General features: G+C 38.3%; 1 protein-coding gene across 2 annotated transcripts in view; it reads right to left on the bottom strand.

Annotated features, from left to right (window-relative positions):
• Positions 1 to 2,467, bottom strand: part of LOC120530410 (brain acid soluble protein 1 homolog) — a 158,712-nt gene extending 156,245 nt beyond the window's left edge. The window contains exon 1 of one of the 2 annotated variants that reach the window (XM_039754894.1): positions 2,303 to 2,467. The gene's annotated coding sequence lies outside the window, so the exon portion shown is untranslated. Of the gene's footprint in view, positions 1 to 2,074; positions 2,097 to 2,302 lie in introns of those variants that run through there. The other variant, XM_039754896.1, reaches the window with a different exon arrangement.
• Between the last annotated feature and the right edge of the window lie 14,494 nt (positions 2,468 to 16,961).

Genomic DNA, 16,961 nt, shown 5'->3' with positions numbered 1-16,961 from the left:
CATTTCAAACCATTAAAAGTGATAAACGTATAGTGAAATTGATTTAATAAAAGGCAGGCAACTCAATGTACATTTGTTCTCCACGAATAAATCTACTACAGAAAGCAGCCATTTCATCTCATTTCTTGGGTTACATTGTCACAAAATTGACCAAAACAAATAAATAAAACAATCTAAGAAGGGGGTATTACATTCTGTGTACTATTTTGTGCATAAACCAATATTTTCATTCTCAATTATATTAATATGCCTTTCTAAACCAGATGCGTGGATGCCAGCAGAAAACCATCTTAAAAAACTGGAGAAACTGGAGCGGGGGGGTAGCTTGCGTTACGCAGAATGTGGGATGGGGCAAAGGGGGGCGTGACCGCGCTCCCTTTGCAAAAATGACGCGTCGCTTTGGATCGTTAACGCGGATTATGCATTTCATTTATTTTCAAAATGGTTAAAATCAATGCGCTTTTCAGCTTCAAAAGGCTAGGCTAGTGCGCCACTGGCCAGATGCATTTCAAATGAAAGCGCTCCACGCCTTTGATTTTAAATGTGTTGTGGAATCTTGAGCCTGAAATGACGATTTGAAGAAAAACTGAAATAAATGAGGTGGAAACCACCTCTTTTCAAAACGTCTATTTACTCAATAAGAAAATATGATTGTATATTTGAAAATAAAAAAAACTAGCCCACATAGCACCAGACTTACAGGTAATTGTATCAATTTCCATTGCGAACGGGGCTGGGAAGCTTTTGTCGTTCTAACAATTTAAATGACAGTCTTCAGAGCCAACAAGAAATCGGCGAAAATAAAAGGGGCAAAATCCTGCATTCCTTTCTGATGAAGCATTAAATAAAGGACGAAAAGCGGTCTATACAGTGGAGCGCCATGTGCATAAAATCTGAATGAGCCACTTATGTCCTATATTCGGTACAGGACGAGCGAGAGTGCAAGCGTGTAGCTATTTAGATCAAGTATGTCATTTGTGTGCAGGAACCCTCACCACAAGAAAAAAAGGTGTTGATTAAACATACAGCCCCAACCCTAACAAGAATCACGTTGCTAAAATACAATAAATAAAACAGAAGAAGAAGCACAGTAGCCACAATTTAAAATAAGAGATATCTGTAGTGGCTTAAGTCTTTGTTCCACCTTCTCCGAATTGAACAGTAAATTGATACCCCCCACCACCACCACACCCACCTTTATCAGAACGCGCATGTGCGTTTCGAAACAAAGGACTGGCATAATTATTGAACCCGATTCAGTCAGTCAGTCTGTCAGTCAGTAACAGTGCATACGTGACATGCCGGTCTGAACAGCGGTGGGCACAGGCGCGCACATCTGACAGACGGGCATTCATTGTGTAGACGCTCATGCATAGCCAAACTGAATGTACATGGAGATAAAAATAACAATTGCACATCTGGGTTTTAGCGAATCATATATTTTCAAAACAGCAAAATTCCGTTGTTTTCAGATAATTCCATGATATTGTCGGGAAACGGGATTCTCTAACCGAGACCCCCTGCCAAATTCAAAAATACTACTAAACACAGTACAAGCCATCAATACATTTATTTTCATTATTAGGGAAGTGATAAGGGGTCTTTACCGCAGTATGGTTTGTACAAGAAAGAATCACAGTCCCTGTTACCCCCAACCACCACCAAAAAATACGAGAGAAAGGGCGGGGAAAAGGGGTGCTGGGGTTGCATTTCTTATTCTCAGGATTTTGATACCATTAAATATACGCATTCACGTACCGAAATATTAACAAATGTGCAGTCGATGAAATTTGCACGTTCAAAAATGAACGTATTGGGTAGTTAAACCGAACAGAAATTAAATGATTAATCCCAATGGTCTAGTGAGGGTCTTCTCTTCCCTCTGGAAAGCACCTTACTCTTTTTCTGCTTCTCAATCTGTAAACCAGAAATGTCACCAACACTGGGGTGTGTAGTGGAATACTACAATAGTGAAAATGTCAGCGACTGCAGAAGCGCCGTTTTACTCACTCATTACGTGCTTTAGCAAAAGACAAACTAGACACAGCTGAAATAAAAAAAAAATAATCATTACCTTGCGAATCAGAATTACCTTCCCTAAGAAAATCCCCGTCGCTTTAAAACGCGACACCTCGTCACTATAAAGACTCGCATACAAGCTCAGTAATAACCGGACGAACAAAATTGGAAAAGCACCTCTTGTCACAATAGTAACATAGTAAAGTAGATCAGCCACCCGTGCGCACGGGAGGCCGCTCTCTTAGCCGCTTATTATTAGCATTATTTGCGACGCGGTCCTTACCGTTGTCGGTGAAGTTGCACGGAGAGGATTTTTAATTCGGCGCTGGTGTCTGTGCGCGGTAGCGGTGCCTATTGGGGTAGAGCTCTGTGCTGCTTCCTCTGCATTTCTCAGTGAGTCTCTCACGCTGTGACGGGGGGCAGTTCATATCCTACACACGCACCACTACACGGCTGGCGGCGCTCGCACAGCGCTTTCAAACACAACTGCACTGAGACCCCCTGTCCGCAAAAAATGCGTGGCCTAAGCAACCTTTACACGGACCTTAATTTTAAATACACACCATGCGATTAAAATCACATTAAAATTAATTCCCCGTGGTTTGGCTACTCTGTCTATTCATATTAAGCCTACAAATATTCAGCTTCTTCGACTGATTGGATGCACGGATGGTCTATGTGTGTGCGTTTATTTGGGGGTCTAGGTGCAAATGTATCGGGTTTGTAATAAGCTTACTTCTTAGCTTTCATTTATGAATGTTAACAATTGCGCGGTCAGGTGTGGTTAATATTTTAACCATAAAAATGAGTGTATTAAAAATCAGAAGAGTCAAAGCAGCCGTTAATGTCTGCTGTTAATGTGACCGTTGGGGAGCCCCGCAACCATAACAAAATGGGGGACTGGAAGTGTGGACCGAATTACCCTCAAGAAAAATAAGTCATGTCGAGGTATTTGCACAAGGCGGTCAATTCAGAACTCGTCTATATTATTATAATAACTGAAATATTGTATTCCTCATTACAATGTGTTTTTGAGTTGTTTACCTGAAGGGCTAAAAACCAGTTATTATTAAAACAGTCAACGTTACAGCAAACAACAGTATCGCTTCATTAAAAATCTCTTAATTCGAATAAAGAGCACATGAAACAATGGGGTTAACCATTTGTAAGCTAAACTGCTATTCACCGATCAGACTTCAGATGTCAATGCATCCAAAGCCTGAAATAATCTATTCAACGTATTTAACGGATTTGCTTTATGAAAAGAGCAGATGAGCAAAATTTATCAATTAGCTAATCAAATGAATGGATGCATTGAATAACCTCCATTCTTTATGCAAAGAAGCAGGAGCATCGTCACATAATGTGTACTGTACATGTATTATATATTAACATATTACCTTCAAATATATATATACACACACAAAAATACATGCAGTGCATACATACTGTTATACACATATGTAAATACAATATGGAATTTTCAACTCGATAAAATTCGAAGCAAACATTATTAATAGTTTAGGTTGACTTGCAGCGCCCTCTGCCAACGGTTTGCTGCATTTTTTTTATTTCAACCGTTTCAGGTCTACATCTTTTTTTTTCTTCTAAATATTTTCCCAGTTTCAAGTTTTCAGAAAATGATAGAACGCCGCTTCACTGACAGGTAGCCATCTATTTGTTAGACAGAAGAAAGCTGCGTACTCACTTGCCCCTACACACCAAGCGACTGGCTTCTTGGCTAAGCATTACGCCCGACTGACCACGACTTCATTCCAGGCAGGATAAACATTTCAAGTTTTTGGACTGCGGCGAATGACCGATATATGAATGTCTACGCTCATTTAGAATAATGATGGGGTAGTCTGTTGTTCGACTCGAAGGACGCCTCGATGTGATGCTTCCCAGACGCCTGTATACTGCCTCCATCCCCCAAAAAGCGACTTTCTTAATAGGCTTGTTAACTAAACAGACGACACTTCCAATAATCGGAATTGGAGCAATTTTCAAAGTAGGATAAACAGTCTCCATACTGTAGATAGCTGGGCGAATTCCATAACCCGTGCAACTGAATAAACCGCGGATAAACTGAAGAAGCGCCGATCACTGCCTTAGCAGCGGCAGGCGCGGTGTGACAGCGCACACCCATTGGGACTCAAAAAGCAGAATGCCCCCAAGAATCTGTCCGGGGGGCCCTGTGATTGCAGGTACAGTTCTCTTACATGAGACCAAGCCCTCATTTTAGCTAGACCTTGCTTCTAATAAGACATGGTTTTATTTTGCACGTCTGTTAGGACAATCTAGAAATGCTTTATCAGGGTTTTTCAAAAGAATTTAGCTAATTTCTGTATCTGTAATGCACACTAGTGATCTTTTTTTCTCTACTGGAGTGTTAGGACGTTAGAGCTTAACTTTTAATAAGCTACACCGTGATGGTCGCACACTCACACATTCTCACGCTTTCTCAGACACCAATTAACTTAACCTTCACACTTTATGATACAGGGGTGGTAGAAAGTTTTGTGAATCCTTTAGAATTTTCTCAATTTCTGCATCAATGTGACCTAAAAGGGGTTCAGATTTTTACTTAAGTACTAAAAAAGATAAGAAGAACCAAATTAAACAAAACAACACAAAACAATATAATTTTCATTTGCGTACTTCAATATTGTATATTTTTGTATGAAAAAGACTTTGAAACTTTGCTTTCAGCAACTGGCGTGGCCCCCGTTAATTTCAATTAATCGTTTCTGCAGCAGTAGTTAGAGCAAGGGGCGTATTGCACTGTTACATTTTCGCGGGCCAGTGTCATGCACAGACGGAAGAATGGCATCCAGTCTCGGGACAGTGGCACGAACGCACGGTCCTGTGTCTCGCTCTCACTGGCCCAGGGCTTGCCTTGCACTACAGGTTATAGGTCCCATACTCCATATCGCACCGGGCAGAGGAGCAGTATGGGCTCCCTAATGGCGCGGGACGCTCATTACAATACCTAGGGGTCATTAATAACGCAAGTGCACGTGCTCTTATAACACATAAACCTTTTTCCTCGATTTCAAACAGAATTACTGTACACCACAATATGTAATGTTGCAGTTAAACCAGATGCAAGACAAAAATCAATTAAAATTAATAGAGTCACAGCAGCTTACTGTATTGTTTCGTATGTCCAGATCAATGCTACCCTGAAATGTTTTTTCTTTTATTTTTTTTTCACCTGTATCCTGATCAGGTAATTGCGTTCAAAGTTTCCAACGTATTGGGGGTGCATAAGAGCGCAAGCGATAATAGACTACGGGACAGCAAGAAAATAACAAGCGTCTAATATGAATATGTACGTTTCCATAGTGAGGAAGAATTAGGGTGTAAAAATAATCTTTAGGAAAATCACTACACAACAGTTATATGGAAAAGCTAGTACAAGACCAAGATCATAAACATTCATTCAGAACGAAGAACATATTTTTAAATATAGTGTATTTGGCTGCTTATGGTGGAAAACTAAAAAAGCTAAAAAGGGACATTGTATTAGTATTAACAGTCCGTTAGGTATAGGCAATCGGGTGAAAGGGAAAGTATTTACAAATAAAGACACAGGCTGTTGAGGAATGAGCATATTACAAGTGTTAAATAACTATAACAGTTCATTTAAACTAATATTTATTTTTTAATTTGAATAATTTATACTTAAATATAATGGAAGCAGATAAATTTGGATAAATTTACCAATGCAAATTTTGATAATGAGGCTAATATAATGCAAACTCTGATGTTGGAGTATTTGTAGCTATGTTGGATGAGTCGGTCCTTCTTGAGTTGTGGTAGAGCTTGGTGGGTCACATAAGCACAAGTAAAGAATGCACTCTGTTCTCAGGCATCAACCCAGAATTAGAAATGTCAAACCATGTTCAGGACCTTGCAGCACTGAATGGTGACTCTGAAAACTCTGAAGTGGTAGGCAGGTATGAGGAACCAATGGGTCATCTCAAAACATGTTCACAAAAAGAGAGACAGACAGATAATAGTTGACTTAGTCTGTAAAGCAGTATTGAAATTCAGGTTTGCTCCAGGAGCAGGGATTCTTGTACAGTGTATTGTCTTAGAGGTCCACAAATGGGGTACTCCCTGGAAGGGTGGATAGGCTCTTGGCTAGAGGGAGGGTGGATCTAGAGGTCATTGTCCATGTTGGAACAAATGACATAAATAAAGGCATGCTATCAGTTCTGCAGTCTAAACTGAAAGTGTTAAGTTCCAAGCTGAGGTACAGAATTGACAAGGTTGTCTCTGAAGGTTTTCATGTGCCACATAACAATCCAGGCAAGACTGAGGACATTAAAACATTTAATGCATGCCTCCAACCTTGGAGTAGGGTAGAAAGGTTTAGGTTTATGGGACATTGGGACTCTTTCTGGAAAAGACTGCACCTGTTCTGTTGTGATGATTTACAATTGAACAGAAGAGGTACCAATATACTGTATTGGGGAAGCATATGAGCAGTTTAGTCGAGGATTGACGGCAAGGAAGTTTAGGGCAGGCCATGTTTAGGACTTCATATAAAAGGAAGAACAATTGTGGAATAGCAAATACACATAATAACTTAATTAAACTAACTAAAGTGCTGCAAATTAACCATCCTTCATATTGCATTTTATTGAATTGTTCATATTATTAACATGTATCTTCATTTAGTCACCTAAAAGCACTTTTGTTTGGACCATTACAAAAATAACATCAGAATATTAACAAATTGTCAAATTATGGTATGAACTTTGTATAAGCTATTATTTTTAAAACTCAGTCATGCTAGTGACAGAGGATAATATAAGGAAAATGTAGGAATTATTTAAAATACAGTGCCTATAATGTGCATCTGCCCACATTTGCTTTAGAGTGGGGGGAATCAGGTGAATTAGGAACATAAAACTATTGTCATCAAGCACTGTTCATTCTACAGTATATTAGAAACATTTACATACTATGGCACAGCAGTGCATTTATATACAACAGGTTGTAAAGAAGAATAGTTTTAGTCTGCAAAGATGGAAACACAAACAAAATAGTTTCAGAGCTATGATTGGTGCTTTATATGATGGACATAACCTTATAGCACTGAACCTGAAAACTGTCAGAAGCATGGGTGTGCTCACTAGCCAATACATACATGCTAGAATATTTGTGTTATATCTTAAATATTCTTTCCAAACAACCACTGGGACAAGTTAAATTTGTAAGTCACATGATGACAAGATTTATTTGCCTATCTGCCCCAGAAATTCAGGTTTAATATGTGGGCTTGTGCATTTTTGATTGTTTTGAATACTCTGCAAGCATGACACTGAATATAACAACGTTAATAAGCAATACTGTTTTCTGGCTCTTTCAATGGTGTGATACCTCATTTGTTTTAGTTTGCACTTTGATGGGGGTTTTGATTCAGCACATATCATGAGTAGCTTTCTCCAGAACAGAAATTTGTGGTAAAAAATATTATATTTGGTAATTTCCAGCATTTGTGGGATAGATGTTGGTTATTATACATATTAGATAAAATATTATAAATAGTATGCACTAAGGAGACAACACAAACTAAGTTAAAACTAAAATGTTACTTAGATACAATAGCTTTTTTATTTTGCAAGGCAATAATTGTTTTATTTCATAATAATATTATGTTATTAGAATTGTAATTTAAGAATATACTGAAAAATACACTTTCAGGGTTTGGAAAATGGATGGATAGATGACATTGTCAGCATTAGCAAATAACAAGAATAAATATACAGTAACACATGGGATTATATTTTGCATGAACATTAACATGCACATTTATTACTTCACCAATTCTAAAGTTCAAATTTATTGTCATATATGTGTAAATAAAGAATAAAAAGATCATTAACTGATTGAATATTACAATATGACTGATGGCACACTGTGCAGTTGTCTCTTACTTCCAAACTTAAAGGTTCAATCCTAGATAACATCATTTTTTTATTACATATGTATTTTCTCCCCATATTTACATGGTTTTAACAGATTACCGACCCCCAACATCATGCCCTCCACAAACATACATTTAGAGAATTATAAGCAAACTCCATTAAAACAGTTTGCTTAGTTGCATTGAGTTATTAAAAGGTGAGTTTTCTTTACATCACTGTAAATGCATAAACAGGATTACCTATTCCACTGTTGCTATAATGAATTGCATATTTAACATTATTTTCTCTTTTTTCTCAGTGTGCTCTTGTGACATTTTGGTCAGGTTTCGACAGTAAGGATATCACGCCCTGTAAGCATTTAATTGGTCTGCAAAACTAATTTCGTATTTCTACATATTGGACAAACAGAAGAAAGAAACAGCACAGAATAAAAGTAAAACATTTATAGCCTAGTGCATTTACAAGAGAAAGCTTTGACGAAAATGCTTTTTAATTGTTTAAACTAAGAAAAAACTGGGTAGGACATATAGCAATTAGCTAGCCTAGGAAAATCACACAGTTGACTTTCTTTTTGTTATTCTCTACATTATAAGGTAGCCAGAGGAATGGACTATTTTTCTATGCTAGAAAAGGCAGGCCAGTGGTCTATAGAGAAAGGTGGGCCATTGTTTTGTGATGGCAAACTATTGGGCAAGTCACTGGCCTGTGATGGGGATAGACATGGGGGAGAGGGCATTGGTCCTGACAGTCAAACATAACAATACAGTAATGTACACAATGCAATTTTTCTGCCAGAATTTCATACGTACCTCCATAGGGGCAAAAAGAAAAGATTTAGAGTAAATGTTATAATTTAATTAAGTGCCACACAGAACTAACTTGTGACAGTAAGCATTGTTCATAGTCCACTAGGCAAAGAAAACATTAGTTCGCCAATAAGCAATCCAGAAATTTTCTATGACTATCTACCTACAGTATGCTGCTGTAACCCTCCTTGTTTTTCTTTTACTCTATCTTGCATCCAGTTTAATTGCAAATATTTTGCATTGTGGTGTAATGCTGTTTGAATTCAGGGGAAAGAAAAACAGTTATGTGTTATAACAGGAACTACACTTGTGTATATGGGCCCTGGCTATTATAATGAATATCCTGTGGCATTAGGGGGCCCATACTGCCCCTTATCTTGGGGTTCTATTTTGGACTTGTCTGTCCACAGAACATTCTTCCAATAACAGTGTGGCTTATCAACATGGTTATTGGGCAACTTTAGACTGGCAACAGTCTTGGAGATTGGTGGGTCGTCTCCTTGCAATCCTGCCATATATTGATAATTACATTAGCCAATGCATAAGAGGTCTTTAGGTCATTTGACATTACCCTGGAGTTCTCTATGACCTCTTGGTATTATTATTTGGAATGTTTTGTTTTTTTATGTGATTTTCTCAAGTCATTTTGAATGATCTAGCACTCGTTTTGTTTATTTCTTTTTAATTCCTGAAGTCAATACTGATGTTTATGTTTATTTTTTCTACATATTTTTATTGTTGTTTAATTTTTTTTTAATTTCGGCAACAATTGTGTTTACTTTGATATCGTATTTACCCATCATTAAGACAGATGCCTGCTTTTCTAGAGGTGTTTTTCTCAGAGCTAATCAATGCAGAGCATTAAAAGTTTGACTGAAAAGTTGAGGATTGAAAAAACATTTTTCCAAATGTCATTTTGCTGAATTCTTATTTTATTTTGTTACACTGGTTTTGACCATTTGGTACAAAATTTTGAATACAATTTTGTCTTTAATCTTTGACATGTTGGTTGTGTCTTTTTGATATCTCAGATTTGATCTATTTCTTTCATTGCACTCTACATCCAGCCTGCTCTTAAAAACCTTCTCAGCTTAATGACATAAGGTTTGGAATATTACACGCTTTGCTCTTGAAGTGATCTTTGTTATTTGACCATTACTTGGGAGGGTACCAATAGTATTGAGTTTCCTCCAGTTGTACACAATCTGCCTTACAGTTCACTGGTGGAGTGTGAACTATTCAGAAATGGCTTTGTGATGTTTTCTTTTTTTTTTTTTTTTTTTTTTATTTATTTATTAATTTTATTACAATCAATACATAGCAATCAAGTTTTACAAAAAAAAAGAATTATGCTAAGAACAGATCGATCCCCACCCTTGAGAGAGAGAGCAAGCCAAACGGTGTAAAATTTAAGGCTTTTAAAAATACCTAAATCAACAAATTCTATGTGCTTTATGAAATCATTTCAAAATATTACTGATTAGATCCTGCCATGTTTTGAAAAAAGTCTGCACAGATCCTCTAACTGAGTATTTGATTTTTTCCAATTTTAAATAATATAACACATCAGTTTCCCACTGACTTAAAAGAGGAGAGTTTGGGTTCTTCCAGTTTATCAGAATAAGTCTGCGTGCCAACAGTGTAGTGAATGCAATCACAGTTTGTTTGTCTTTCTCCACTTTAAGACCCTCTGGAAGAACCCCAAACACAGCTGTTAATGGGTTAGGAGGGATTGTGAGTCCAAGACTGTCTGAGAGGTAATTAAAAATTTTTGTCCAGAATAATGTTAATTTGGAGCAGGCCCAGAACATGTGACCTAGTGAGGCTGGGGCTTGGTTGCAACGTTCGCAGGTTGGATCATGCCCTGGAAACATTTTGAGAGTTTTAGTCGAGACAGATGTGCTCGATATATAATTTTGAGTTGTATAATTGTATGCTTTGCATATGGAGCTTGAGTGAATTCTCTGCATTGCTACTTTCCACTCCTTTTCTGATATATTAATTGAGAGGTCATTTTCCCAGTGTCCTCTTGGATCTTTGAAAGGAAGGGATTGTAAAAGGATTTTATATATTGTAGAGATGGAGTCTAACTCCTTGAAATTGAGCAATAATTTTTCCAGCGTGGATGAGGGTGCAAGATGAGGAAAATCTGGAAGGTTCTGTTTAACAAAGTTCCTGATTTGAAGATAGTGAAAGAAATTTGTAGCTGGAATGTTAAATTTGGAACGTAATTGTTCATAGGATGCAAAGACGTTGTCTATATAAAGGTCTCTAAGCAAGTTAATTCCAAATTTTTCCAGATATTAAAACTGCATATGTTTGTGAGGGTTGAAAGAGGTGGTTCTTTTGCAGGGTGCCACAGAAAGAAGCTTCTCCGTCTTAAAATGCTTTCTACATTGGTTCCAGATTCTAAGTGAGTGGAGCACAATTGGGTTATTAGTGTATTGCCGATAACGTGTGTTTATTGGAGCACAAAGCAAGGAATACAAAGAAGTACTGCAGGATTTTACTTCTATTGCGGTCCATGCCTGTGTATGTTCTTCTATTTGTGTCCAGGTTCTTATCGACTGTATATTTGCCGCCCAGTAATAAAACTGGAAGTTAGGTAGAGCCATGCCGCCTTCTGCCTTTTGTCTTTGTAGGGTCGCTCTTTTGATGCGTGGATGTTTAGAATTCCAAATAAATGAGGTTATTGTTGAATCTAATTGCTTAAAGAACGATTTATTAATGTATATTGGTATGTTTTGAAATAAAAAGGAGCTTAGGAAGAATATTCATCTTAACAGTGTTAATTCTTCCAGCTAGTGTGAGATGAAGGGTTGACCATCTATGCAAGTCTTGTTTAATTTTTTCCATACAGACACGAAATTTTTTGATAAAGAGCTTTATGTTTACTTGTGATGTTTACCCCGAGGTATTTAAACTGTTCTGCAATGATAAAAGGAAGGGTGTCTAATCTAATATTATATGCTTGCGAATTCACGGAAAGAGTACACTTTTATTCAGATTAATTCTGAGACCAGAGAGCTTTTGAAATTCTGTGAGTGCTGCTAAGACTGCAGGCACAGAATTTTCTGGGTCCGATATATACAGTACCATGTCATCTGCATATAATGAGATTTTCTGTTCCAGTCCTTCTCTGCTAATCCCCTTTATCTGATCAGTATTTCGACAATGTATTGCCAGTGGTTCAATGGCAATTGCAAACAGCAGTGGTGACAAAGGGCATCCTTGTCTTGTGCCACGTTCTAGTTTAAAGTAGTCTGAGCAAATGTTATTGATGCAAACTGAAGCTTCTGGGTTAGTATACAGTAATTTAATCCATGCACAAATGTTGGGCCAAACCCAAACTTCTCCAAAATAGTAAAAGGTATTTCCATTCAATCATGTCGAATGCTTTTTCTGCATCCAATGATAATAATATTTCTGGGGTGTTTGATTTAGTTGGTGAGTATATTACATTAAACAGGCGTCGAAGATTTGAAGATAAGTGTCGGCCCCTAATAAATCCAGTTTGGTCTTGTGATATTATTGAGGGAGCACTTTCTCCATCCTTCTAGCTATGATTTTAGAGAGTATTTTAACGTCGTTATTCAGAAGTGAAATTGGTCTGTATGATGCACATTGTAATAAGTCCTTATTTTGTTTTGGAAAGACAGTGATTAGTGCTTGGCGAAAGGTTTGTGGAAGAGATTGGTTATCTCTGGCTTCTGTAAATGTTGCTAATAGGAGGGAGCTAGCTGAGCGGAGAATTTCTTGTAAAACTCTGCAGGGTAGCCATCAGGGCCTGCTGCTTTTCCACCTTGGAGTGACTTTATAGCATCCAGTAATTCTGATAATGACAGAGGTTTATCGAGCTCCTCCACACTAATAGCGTCAATTTGTGGTATCTGTAATTTATCCAGAAATGCATTAGATTGTATATTGTCTTCTTTAAACTCAGTAGTATATAGGGATTTATAGTAGTCTCTAAAAGTGCACATTATATTTTTGTGTTCGATGATTTTATCTCCATTCGTGTTAGTAATTACGAGATTGCGTTGCACTTCTTGCTTGTTAATTTGTTGCGCTAAAAGCTTATTAGCTTTCTCTCCATGTTCATAATAATGATGTCTGGATTTGTAAATTAGTTGTTCGGTTTCTTTAGTTGTCAAGAGGTTTAATTCTGAATGTAGAGCCTGCCTCCTCTTATGTAGAGTCTCGCTTGGTAGTCTGGCATGTTCTTCATCTATTTTAGTAATTTCGCTTTTTATCTCTGCTACTTTCTTCGCTCGGATTTATTTCTGTGGGAAAGATATGAGATAATCTGTCCTCTTAAGAAGGCCTTAAGAGTTTCCCAGAGTGTTCCTGCAGAGATCTCAGGGGATGTATTTGTCTCTAGAAAGAATTCAATTTGTTTGGATATAAATTCAGTACAATTCTCGTCAGCTAATAGAAGCGGATTGAGACGCCATCTGCGGGTGAGTGTATGGGGCTTAGTAATTTCAGCTCCAAGATCATCGGAGCATGGTCTGAAATAACAATAGCATCGTATTTACAAGATTTAATCTTAGGCAAGAAGTTATTATCTATAAAGAAGTAATCAATCCTTGAGTAGCAATGATGTACTGGTGAGTAGAAAGAATATGTTCTTGAATTTGGGTTTAAAACCTCCAGGGATCTGATAAGTTGTGATCAGTTATAAACTTTGTAATTATCTTTGCGGTGTTAGTTGCGTTCCCCCTGTGGAGGATGTCTTATCTAAAAGTGGATTTAGAACACAATTAAAGTCCCCAGCCATTATAAGTTTATGAGTGTTCAGATTGGGAATGGATGCAAATAAATTTTGTATAAATTCCTTATCATCAACATTAGGTGCATAAACATTTATCAAAATCATTTTACAGTTAGATAAGTCTCCCATGACCATCACATATCTCCCTTCAGGATCCAATACTACATCTGATGCTACAAATGGTACTGTTCTATGTATGAGAATTCCCACCCCTCTAGTTTTCTTTGTAAAACTAGAATGGAACATTTGGCCAGTCCAGTCTTTTGCAGCGGAACTGATCCTTACTTAGTAAGTGGGTTTCCTGTAAAAATACTATTTTAGCATTTAGACCTGTTAGGTGAGAAAGTACTTTCTTTCTCTTTAATTCGTGATTCAGGCCTTTAACATTCCAGCTTACGAAGTTAACTGTCCCATCATGGAGACACTGATTCTGAGTTTTTGGTGTCATATTATAGTCTTAACTGGAAGTGAAATAGTTTAGGTCTTAATTTCCTATTCCCCCAAGAGTTGTTGCCATGCAGCTTATTATTACGTTGATAGTTATAATTATAAAGATTGAGATGATAGATTAGATATAGATCAAGCCTGCTCTCTTTCTCTTCCCCTTAACCCCCACCCTCCCTTTTGCCTCCCCAGGTGAGGCTAAAACCCACTTCATGCAGTCCCAGTCCTCTGACATACCCAGAGACAGAGCACGTCCAAAGCACATCAAGCCCCCATGCAGTGGCGCTTTAAGGTTAAAAGATAGAGATATCTGTTACCAATATAGTCTTTAAAAGAGGAAAAAGAAAAAAAAAAGAATTTTGCACTTAATATATATACATATATATACACATACACATATACATATATATATATATATACATACATACATACATACATATAATCTTCATCAATTTTAGTGCATTAAGATGATATCCCCAGATAATAAACCCAGGTGATGGTGTTAAAGATGTGTCCAAAACAAGCATAACAAGTCTTAATGCAGTAATAGCAATAACAGCAAACCAAGGGTATGATATTGAACAGTCTCATTTAGGGTACACATGAAATAATTAGAAAAGAAAAAAAAAAAAAGAGGAGGAAAACGTAATTAAGCACAATAAAACACAAACATTTAGCGCCCTAGTAATACTAAGTAATGATAAGTAATAAGTAAGTAATAATAATATAAGAATATGAGAATATATGCTGATAAAAACCCGTATTTTAAAACAAATAGATCAGACAGTAGATTATTAATCCTAGCTTTATCATTTACCGCCATGACTCACAATTATGTATCAGAATAGTCCGGATCAGCTTTCTTAACTCATTTTCTGCCTCCTCCTTGCTAGCGAAAACATAGAAATGCCCTGCCATTCCACTTTCAGTTTTGCGGATACAGGAGGCCGTATTTGACATTGGCTTGCCGTAGCCGCTGTTTAATATTATAGAAGGCGGCGCGTTTGATAGCTGTTGCTGGAGAGAAGTCAGGGAAGACGCGAATTTGGCAATCTTCATATTTAATATCTTCCTTTTTTTTCCTGAGGAGTTCCATCACCTCTAACTTAAATGATAATCGTTCAAAACGGACTATAAAAGATCTTGGTCGGGTCTGACGGTGTTTGATCCGCGCTGTAAGCCGCTGCTATCTCAGATTCTGCTTTAAAGTCGCCCCCGATTATTTTAGAAAAAAGTTCAGTTGCGAATTTCACCGGGTTTAAACTTTCTCGATTCTCCGGCAAGCCTTCAATTCTGACATTATACCTTCTATTCCCATCTTCTAAAGCAGCCAGTCTGTCTCCAAGTTTTTCTCCGAGTTTTTACATTCAACTGACATTTACTGCTCTTTCCTCGGCACTGGCAGCTAGATGTTCGGCTATTTCGATCCGATTCGTGAATGTCTCACTAAGATGCTCCAATCGATCAGCAAGCGTGCTCAGTTTAGCGAGTTTTTCTCAATGCGCTCTTCAATTTTACCCAGCACCTGTCGAAGTTCACGCTGTACCTCTTGACGAAGCCTTTCATTTGCCTGTTGGATTTCCTGTCGCAGACATTCATTGGCCTGTTTCATCTCCTGTTTCAGTCTCTCATGTGCCTTTGCCGTTGCTTTCTCATTAGCCTTCTCGCTTTTCTTTATATCTTGCCTGAGGTCAGCGAGCAACACTTTCAGTTCAGATAGCTCAAATGTGCCTTCTTGTACCGTAGATGAAGCAGCAGACTCTGCTGAAGCGGTGTCCCGCTGCTCCAGTCCCGCGTGATTGCGTAACTGAAGCCGCGGACCTCCCGGCCTTTTCCAGTTTCAGGTAATCCTCTCCAATCGGCGAGCTATCCACATCTGCACTCACGATCGCACCTTCGCTCCCCTTTTCGCTCTCAGCAGGCGACGATGTAGCGGACCGTGGTCCCGAGGAGTCTGTACTTTCGCCCATCTGATCCAGGTCTGTCTCTGAGAGGCCGTATCTCGAACTAGGGCTTGCTGATCGCAGCTTGGATGTAGCTTTAGTCTTCGATTCTTTCGGACCCCCCTTCTTGTTGGCCATGTTTATATGTGTTTACATATACTGTAGCGGTCCCTCTCGGGTTGAATAAATACAGGATATCTCAGAATAATAAGCAAATAATATGAAAAATAGCACCACTGCTAGCGGAGCTCCACTTCAGACGTCCATCTCTCGCATCGGACGAGACCAATTGCCGCTTTGTGATGTTTTCTAGCCTGGCAAGCAGCAATAACTTTTTTTCTGTGGTCTTCAGTAATCTTCTTTCATCAAGGCACTATACACTTCCAAAAACCTCTGTGGTGAAGATCAGAATTTGATAGTAAAAACCCAACTTTATGTTTTTAATTAGAACAGGACCTCCTACACTCACACCTGATTGAAATTTTAATTCAAATTTTCCCTTTAAGTAAACTGTGTGGAATATTGAGGGCCCTATCATCCCCTTGAACCCTTAGACGACACGTCAGACACCAGGTAAAAGTCCAAATAATTGAATTTATTGTTATAATAATGTGCACCAAGCACCTTTACTCCACAATACTCCAATAAATCAATAATCACAATAACCAATAACAAATCCTCCACTCCTCCCAGCAGCTCTATCACACTCCCTCCCAACTCTGGCTCAGTCTTTTAAACTCCCACAGTCCTTTTAAAGTCTCTGACCCGGAAGTATTCCATCTCCGGGTTAAATGCCTTCTTCAGGTGTCCCAGAAGTACTGCAGGTTTACGACCTCGTGACTCCTAAGTACTTCCAGGTTAACGTCACCATCATAGACCCTGGGTTCTTGGTGAGCTCCCCCTGGCAGCACCCACGGCACCCAACAGGGCTGAAGAACTGCACTCCATTTCCCACGCTGCCCTGTGGGATTCCTGGTAACCATTTCTGTCCAGGGGAGCTGCCATCTAGCATCCCGGGGGATGTAGTGTCCTA

This window comes from Polypterus senegalus, chromosome 5, assembly GCF_016835505.1.
Source record: "Polypterus senegalus isolate Bchr_013 chromosome 5, ASM1683550v1, whole genome shotgun sequence".
Taxonomy (NCBI): domain Eukaryota; kingdom Metazoa; phylum Chordata; class Cladistia; order Polypteriformes; family Polypteridae; genus Polypterus; species Polypterus senegalus.
This window is presented reverse-complemented; position numbering and strand designations above follow the sequence as displayed.